Source organism: Mustela nivalis, assembly GCF_964662115.1.
Source record: "Mustela nivalis genome assembly, contig: HAP1_SCAFFOLD_979, whole genome shotgun sequence".
Taxonomy (NCBI): Eukaryota; Metazoa; Chordata; class Mammalia; order Carnivora; family Mustelidae; genus Mustela; species Mustela nivalis.
Genome location: NW_028135685.1, coordinates 198,594 through 205,430, shown reverse-complemented (window position 1 = coordinate 205,430; position 6,837 = coordinate 198,594).

Genomic DNA, 6,837 nt, shown 5'->3' with positions numbered 1-6,837 from the left:
GTTGGGACGGGGGAGGGTCCAGCAGGCGGCGGGCGCGGGGTGGGGGGAGCCGCCCTCGCTGTTGTTGTTATTATTACTGACGGCGGCGGGAGGGGAGGCGGTGGCGGCCGGCGGGGGCACCCGGGCCCCTCCCTGAAGCCCTTCTCCGAGCTTATTAAGCGCCTCGGGCCGCGGCGATCGATGGCCACTGGGCGCCGGCTGCAGGCCCCCTCCCGGCCGCGGGCCGCGCATGCGCGCGGGCGCCCGATTGATCGCGGCCGCCCGGGCTCCCTCGCCGCGCCGGCCCCGCCCCTCCTCCCGCGTTGCCCGGCAACCGCGGCTCGGCGCGCTCCCATTGGCCGGCGGCGCGCCGGGCTCCCGGGCGGCGCGTGGTCAGTCGGTCAGCGCGGCCGCGGCGTGGCCGGGGGCCCGGCTGCGGGCGCGGGTCGATGCCGCCTCCCGTCTGACCTTTCCCGGCGCGCGGAGGGGGCTGCGGGCGGGAAGGGGGCCGGGGAGGACGCCGCAGCCCGGCCGCCTCGGAAAGAAAGTTTATTGACCCGTTTCTTATCTCGGGCCGCAGGGCCTCCCGCGGTGGGGGCGAGGCGGGGGCCGAGGCGGGGCGAGGACCCCCGCCCGGACATCTCCCCGCGCAGGCCGGCCCCTGCCGGAGCTGGCCTAGGCGCTGGTCCCTGTCCCCGCGACCCGAGGCCGGGGGGGTGGACAGTCCCCGAGAAGAGTGGCCGGGCCTCGGAGCCCCCACTCAGCCCGCGCCCCCAGAAAGCCAGCACGCGAGTCCACGCACTCGCCGCCCCGCGGCCCCGTGCGGGGGGACGGCGGCCTCCAGTCCAGCGTGGCCTGGCGGTCAAAGGGCACCAGCCCCGCTCGGAAGTCCGGGAGGGCGAGGCCCAGGCTCCCCGCTGCAGACTTCAGGGAAGACCTTGGTTTGGGGGGGGGGTGCCCTAAACCTTCCAGCTCAGTCCGAACACAAAATCCCAAAGCCTCCAGCCCCTAGCTGGGTTTTCTAAAACTGAACACGGGAATGTGGTCCAAGGAAAGTTTATCGCAAAGATGAAGATGCCGTTTTTAAAACACCAGGGTTTCCTGTGTGGGGGAAACAGTGCTTCTTTCCTGGGGCGGAAAGAGACCGAATTCCTCGCCATGAATGGGTGTCGTTGTTTTAATCAGTGCACACAGCGGTTTGGATGCCTACTTCACCCAGCGCGGGGCGGCGAGATGCACTTACCGGGCCCCGGTTACCCCCACTCACACACCGGCACACCTGTGGGTTTCGCCGAGGGGCACCTCGCAGGGCATGGCCCGCACCGCGCCGAAGAAAGTGGAGAGGGCCAAGGCCGCCCGGCTGAACTCAGCGGGGCTCCTTCCGTTCCGGGCGGGGTGCCCCCTGGCCTTGGTGCCCCTTGCAAACTGTGCAGAGCTGGAGCCCCCAGGTCACCCCCGCCAGCATTCTGCACTTCCCCTGTTTTATTTCCATGCAAGCGCACGGGAGGAGCGTGCAGCGGCCTTCGGCGGCCTTCGCATTTCTAATTCTTAACAGCTGAGGAAGGCTGCATTGACCGGTGGATGGTGCGGGGGGGCGGGGGGATTTTGGAAAGCAGATGCTGGAATTCAATTTTTATTTTAACCTGGTTATTGAGTGGGGAGGGGGAGGGAGGCGGAGGTTAGCCAATTCGTGTGCAAGATGGAAACGCTGAGATTTATCAAAGGACGAGCTGTTTTGAAAATGGCCGCTTGGGTCTGTAACATGGGAAGGGCTCGACGCGGGTCTGAGCGAACGTGAGTGAGTGTGTCCGAGCGGGACTGTGACTCCGTGTGCGTCTCCGTGTAGGACTGCACCAGCGGACTGCGAGTGTGAGGGTGTGCACATGTGCGTGCGTGCGCGGGAGTGGGGGCCTGCGTGCGTGTGGGCAAATGGGCCCGAGTGGGGGTGCACGCATTGTGTCTGGGAGTGAGGGGGGGGCGGAAGCTGCACGCACCTGTGTGTGTGTTAGGTGTGTGTGCGTGTTTGTGCGTGTGTAACGTGTAAGTGTAAGGTGTGACTGGGTGCGTGTGTGTGGCCCGGATGCCTCCGTATTTATCTTTGGTGTTCGCAGGTGTGTATGTGTGTGCGTGAACATGGAAGGGTGTGTGTGAGTGTGGCACAAACGTGAGAGAGCATGGGTGGGGGCACACGCTGGTGTAGACATCTGTGTGCGTGCGTGTGCACGTATGTGAGAACACGTGTGTGTTTGCACGTGTGTGTGAGTGTGCCTGAGCTCCCCACTTCCTGCAGCTGCTGTCCCCACCGGGGGGACTGTGGCCCTTCCCTGCCCTCTGCTCACCTGCCCACCTGCCCTCGGACCCCAGCTTCAGCTTCGCGGGTCCCCCGGCGCCTCTCCTGGAGAACTCTCCGCGGTTCTGCTCCGACGTTCATGTGGTGAATGCTGCCCGAGGAAGCCCGGGACAGGACAGCGGGACAGGCGTCCCCGTGCCGTGAGCTACCCGCCCAGGCCGCCTGTGCCCAGCACCCTGACACCACTACCAGTGTGGAGGCCCCCTTGATGGGAGGAGCCGAGGCCGAGACAGCAGGCGCCCCCACCCCAGGGTGTGTCTCTCAGACCATCACCACGCCAGCCAAGACGGGGGGTCAGCTGCCCTCGGACGCTGTCCCCGTTGGACACGGCTGGGCGCATGGATTTCCGAAGTCATCTCCCCATCTGGCTGCTTTATTAACCCAATTCGACGGATCGAGTGATTGACATGTTTGCTGATTGGCTTCTCCTGCCCCTCCAGGGACCTGGGCCCGGTGCCCCCACCCCTACCTCCATCAGTCGAGGAGGAGAGGGGACCCTGGGACCCCCTCAGAGCCCCGTGTCTCACACACAGTCACAATTACAACGATATGCTTTCGGTGACTGTGTCAGTAGGAGTGGAACTTTCCGGGAGGCACATGTGCCAACACCTCACACACCTCACGGGCACATGCAAGACGCCAGGTTGGCGAGGACAAGAGCATTCCCTCCTCCGCCTTCTCCACGGGGCCCTTAGAACCGGCCGAGCACACAGTAGGTGCTCAAGAAAAGGTAAATGAATTCCCCCGGCCCGTGTGTTCCACTAGAAATTATCCCACGGGTACACGCACGGAAGAGCATGTCCCCGCGGTGTTCGCGGTCCAGCAACCGTCTGGAACACCCCGAAGCGCCAGCAACAGGGCATCGGGGAGGGCAGCCACAGGCCGGGCACAGCACAGAGGCGAAGCCCTATATATTCCAAAGCCTACCTGGTGAAAAGCCCACCAGTCCCAAAGGAGTTGGCAACGCGTGTCCCTGCAAACCTGCCCCAGAGGCTTAGAGCGGCACTTATTGACTTGGCTGCCCGCAAAGGAGAGGTTGAAGCAACAGAAACCCCCTCTCCCAGCTCTGCGGCCGTGAGTCCCGGGCCGGGCTCAGGTTCCTCCGAGGCCTGGGGGAGACGCCGTCCCAGGCTCACCCAGCTTCTGGGGTTTGCTGGCCACCTTCAGTATCCCCCGGTTTGCAGACGCGTCCCCCAGTCTCTGTCCACATGGTCACATGGCTTCTCCCCAGGTGTGCATCTGTGTCCAAACATCCCCTTCTTACCAGGACACCAGGCCTGTCACATTAAGACCCACCCAAATGGCCTCGTCCTAACCCGGTCAGATACAAAGTCCTTCTTTCTAAATCAGGCTGCGTTGGCAGTTCTGTGGGGGACACAATTCACACCATAACCATGAATAATGTCGTGTAATAGTGGTTCATGAATTATGACAAGTGCGCCACACCGTTAGCAATGGAGGAAAGTGAGGGGACAGCGTGAGAGAGCCCCCACACGCCGCTGGCCCGAAGCTGTTCTCAAAGGAAGAGTCTTTTGAAAAAATTAAAAAGAGGGGCGCCTGGGGGGCTCAGTGGGTCAAAGCCTCTGCCTTTGACTCCGGTCATGATCGCAGGGTCCTGGGATCGAGCCCCACATCGGGCTCTCTGCTCAGCTAGGGGCCTGCTTCCCCCTCTCTCTCTGCCTGCCTCTCTGCCTACTTGCGATCTCTGTCTGTCTATTGAATAAATAAAATCTTTAAAAAGAAAGAAATGGAGGAAGGAAGAAATGAAAGGAAAGAAACGAAACGAAACCAGGCACAGGTGCCCAAAAGCATGTGGAGAATGCCGGGATCTGAGAGCGGGCACAGCGGCCCGTGCGCTCGTACTCCTCGCGGGAACGGGGTGGCCGAGGAGGGTGAGGCGCAGGGGAGGCTTACTTCTCCCTGTGTGATTGTTGTCATGGTTTACATTTTGTCCCCCGTGCACCGATCACTTGCTCAAAAACAGAAGATGTAACCAAAGGTGCAGATCCCTATTTTGTGATTCGGCTTTCCTGACGGTGACAGGGAAGGCCGGTCATCACCCCATCTTGGCTTTGGGTGACCCTGTCGGAGGCTCTCCTGTCCCCTGAGACCCCTGACCACTGGCCTCCACTCCTCCTAGTTCAACATCTTTGGGCGGGAAGGAGGCAGGGGCAGCTCATAGCTACAGCTCAGTTCCCCTCTGTCGGGGATGTGATCATCTGCTTCTCCTGAAAACAGCGCTTGTTTTCACTAGGAAATAATAGTCCTGGCAGCCCCTCCCTCTCAATAGTGCAGCCCCTCTTAACCCCGAGCTCCTCCAACCGCTGGGCCTTTGCACATGCTGTTGCCACCACCTAGAATGCTGTTTCCACTTCTCTTCACTTAATTAACGCCTGCTCCACCTGCGGATTTCAGGGCAAAGGTTGACTTCTTAGGGAAGCCCTCCCCACCTCTCCGGCCCCCAGCCCCACCCTTAGCCGCTGTTATTGTGGGTCGTGCTGTAAGCTCTGCCGCCGCAGTCTGTGAGCTCCCCTGTGCCCTGTGTGCACAGCAGGCGCAGCGAGGATCCTTGGAGCAATCTCGCAGAGGATGAAACCAAACAGAGGCTACAGCCGTCTGGAGCCCCCTCCCTGAGCCCCCAAGCCCGGGGAGGGGGAGCAGAGGCCCCACAAGCACCCAGCGCCACCTTCTTTTCTCAGCCTCCCGGCACCCACCCACCTGAGTGAGGCTCAAGCAGCCCATTAAGCGATTTTTTCCCTCCACTTACAGCTCCCGGCATCGACAGGGATACTCAATATCTGAGAGGCCACTGGCCTTGGAAGAGAGATCGCAGCCGCCTCGATAAAATATTCTCTCCTGTCGGTGCCTCCCCCCCCCCCGCCCCCGCGGAGCTGCGCGCTACGTCCCTCCTCTAACGAGCTCCGCTCTTTCCTCCCCAGTGCGGATGAGACGCTGCCCCCTCCTCAGGCTTCCCAGCTCAGCTCAAGGGTGGGGGGTGGGGGGTGGAAGGTAAATCAGTCCCCCTTGCTCCCTGTCTAGGTTCCGGCGGGGCCACTTCTCCCAGGAAGTCCTCCCAGATTACTGGAGCCCCGGCTCCAGCTCCTCCAAAGCGTGAGGTTGGAGGTGGGGGACAGGAGTACACAGAGGGCCCGGGGGCTGTGTGGGTCCCACGGTAATGTCCAGATGCAGAGACCCCCCCTCTGTTTGCCCAGCTGGGGGAGAGGGAGAGATCGTCTCAGGGATCCCCAGCCCTGTGGGGCCAGGGCTGAGCCGGTGTGAGGGGCCGGGCAGGATCCGGTGAGGACACAGAAGCCGTAGGGATGGGGTGGGACGAGCCTGCGTGCAGGGCTGGAGGGAGCCCCTCGGGATGCAGTAGGCATGACCTGGACTGCAGACAGGCCCCAAGTGACTGCACTGGGCCGTCCCGCCTGCCCAGGGAGGTGGCCATGGAGTCTGAGTCCCGCGGCGAGAGGGGGAACCTCCAACATCCAGGCCCGGAGCCTCTGATTCTGGCTTCAGCACCAAGAACAGCTTCCCGCTCTTTCCGGCGCTCTGGAGGGGTCCCCATTGGTCAGGGAGTCCACAACAGGACCCCCCACCTCAGTTGTCCCTTGGATAGACCCCACTGCTCCCTGCGGGGTCCGCTGGGTCCTCCTGGGCCTCAGTGTCCTCACTAAAGTCCAAACACTGCCTCGTCCCCAGGAGCTGGGGAGGAGGCCGGAGCAGCCCAGATCAAGTCTCCGGGTGTGGGCGGCGACTTTCCTCCGCGTGGCCAGCCCTGCAAAGTCTGCACGGGGAAGGGGCTCGGGCCCGGGCCGGCTGAAGGCACAAGGGCATGATGTTTCCAAAATGTCGAATCGGATCCCAACCTCCTGTTACAAAAGGGGAAACTAGACTGGAGAAGAATGCGGCCAGATTCCAGAACCTTCTCTCCAGGCCCGAGGGCCTCCTGGGCAGGGGGAGGCGGGGAGGGAAGAAGGCCTCTGGTGGGGCAGCACTGTCACCCACGATGGTCCAAGGACTGACCCACCCTGCGGGGCAGAGGGGAGGCCATGCCATGGTCCCAGAGCCCCAGCTCTGGCCCGGCTCTCGGAAGCCCCAGGCTGGGGGGGGGGGTCCCTGGAGGGGAGTGACGGCGCAGGGGTTGGGGTGGGACGGGCAGCAGGGGCCCCATCTGGGAGGGGAGGGGAAGGTACACAGAGGAAGGGCCGTGGGTGTGGGCTCTGCAGGTGGGGTAAGAGTCTCCTGGGGCAGGCGGGGGACGAGGGAACAGCAGCCGTCGGGACAGAGATGAAGAGCCGGGAGGGCTCCCCGCTCCAGCGGAGGAAGGAGGTGCACGGAGGCCCAGGCCGGGCTCAGCCCTGAGGATGAGGAGTGGGCGGGGGTCGCCGCGCGCCGGGGGGAAGGGCTGCACAGACGGACCCAGGCACCCGCTCGGGGGGGACCAAAGCGTCACCCTCCCTCCGTTCACCAGACATCAAACCCAGCCTCCCCCCTTCCAGGATATT